Genomic DNA, 2,192 nt, shown 5'->3' on the forward strand with positions numbered 1-2,192 from the left:
TATAATGATTCTTGATGATGATTGCCCAATTGCCGGTGGCGGGGTCCCGATTACGGCACAGTTTCGGAAATTCTCGACCAGACCTACCGATGGGGCGAATAAAAAATTTTTTGTCATTCGGTCCCCTTTTAGAAGATTGAGTAGGTTTGCTCGGAAACAGTGAAAAATTTTTAACTTTTGAGATTTTCTCAATTTTCCCATTAAATTTGGGAAACGAATGGAAAAACCCGCAGGTCTCTACGACCACTCCTTGACCGCAAACATTTCTTGGGGAGTGAGTAAGTCAGTCAGTGGTCAGTCAGTCAGTCGGATTGGGGCTATATAGGTTCTTGATTGGGTGAGTGAGGGAGTCAGTCGGATTTTGGGGGTTTACGGTTTTTGATGACAAATTTATGATTGATTTTTAGTATGTTGCCGGTGACGGGGACCCGATTGCGGCACAGTTTCTGAAATGTCCCGACTAGATCTACCGATAGAGTGAATAAAAATTTTTAGTCGGTCGGTCCCCCTTTTTTTAAGATTGAGTGGATTTTTTTTAAAATTTTGGCCTATTTAATCGTTTTTGAGGATGTTGCCGGTGACGGGAACCGATTGCGGCACAGTTTCGAAAATGTCTCGACCAGACCCACCGATGGGGCGAATAAAAAATTTTTTGTCGGTCGGTCCCCTTTTTTGAAGATTGAGTGGATTTTGTTGAATTTAGGCCTATTTAATCGTTTTGAGGATGTTGCCGGTACGGGGACCCGATTGCGGCACAGTTTCGGAAATGTCTCGACCAGACCTACCCATAGGGCGAATAAAAATTTTCAGTCGGTCGGTCCCCTTTTTTTAAGATTGAGTGGATTTGGTTGAATTTAGGGCCCATTTTATCGTTTTGAGGATGTTGCCGGTGACGGGGACCCGATTGCGGCACAGTTTCGGAAATGTCTCGACCAGACCTACCGATGGGGGGAATAAAAAATTTTTAGTCGGTCGGTCCCCTTTTTTGAAGATTGAGTGGATTTTGTTGAATTTAGGCCTATTTTATATATTTTTATATCGTGTTTAGGATTTTGCCGGTGACTGGGACCCGATTGCAGCACAGTTTTGGAAATGTCTCGACCAGACTTACCGATAGGGCGAATAAAAATTTCTAGTCGGTCGGTCCCCTTTTTTTAAGATTGAGTGGATTTTGTTGAATTTAGGCCTAATTTTAAACGTTTTTGAGGATGTTGCCGGTGACGGGGACCCGATTGCGGCACAGTTTCGGGAAAAGTCCCGACAGACCCACCCATAGGGTAAAAAATTTTTTGTCGGTCGGTCCCCTTTTTTGAAGATTGAATGGATTTTTTTAAATTTTGGCCTATTTAAACGTTTTTGAGGATGTTGCCGGGGGGGAACCCGATTGCGGCACAGTTTCGGAAAAAATCTCGACCAGACCTACCGATGGGGCGAATAAAAATTTTTTGTCGGTCGGTCCCCTTTTTTTAAGATTGAGTAGGTTTGGAAACGGTTTTAGGGGTTTGGGGCCCCCTTTTTTGAAGATAAAGTAGGGGTTTTTCAAACGGTGGGTTTTTTTAAATTTTGGGGATTTTTAATTTCCCCCCTTTTTTTTTGGGGGTTTTGAAGGGGAAAAACCGGGAAGTTTCGGGAAATTTTCCCAACCCCAAGGGGAAAAAAAATTTTAATTTGGTGGGCCCTTTTTTGAAGAATTTGGTGGAAATTTTGTTTAATTTAGGTATTTTATAATTTTTAAAATTTTGGTGTTTAGGGTTTTCCGGGGTTGGGAAATTTCAAGAATTTTGGAAAATTTCACCCGCAAAACCATGGGGAATTTTAAAAAATTTTTAATTTCTCCCCAAAATTGAGGGAAATTTTGTTTTTAGGATTTTCGTTTTTGGGGGGCCTGCGGGGACCCCCATTCCCCCTTTTGGTGCTCCGGCCCCCGTGGGGGAATAAAATTTTTTGGGGGGGGCCCCTTTTGGGGGAAAAGAAGGGGGAAAGGCCTTTTAATCGGTTTTTTGGGGGGTTGGGCCCGGGGAGCCGTTTCGGGAAATTTTTGGGAAATGTCTTTGCCCCTCCCCCGGAGGCCCCCAAAAAAAGGGGGGGCGGCCCCCTCAAAAGAGGGTTTCCCGGCGGGTTGGAAATTTGGTTTTTCCCCCTTTTTTTTAAGAAAATGGTTTTTTTTGGGGCCCGGGGGTTTCCCCCCGGGG

Source organism: Thrips palmi, unplaced genomic scaffold (assembly GCF_012932325.1).
Source record: "Thrips palmi isolate BJ-2018 unplaced genomic scaffold, TpBJ-2018v1 HiC_scaffold_3, whole genome shotgun sequence".
Classification (NCBI taxonomy): Eukaryota; Metazoa; Arthropoda; class Insecta; order Thysanoptera; family Thripidae; genus Thrips; species Thrips palmi.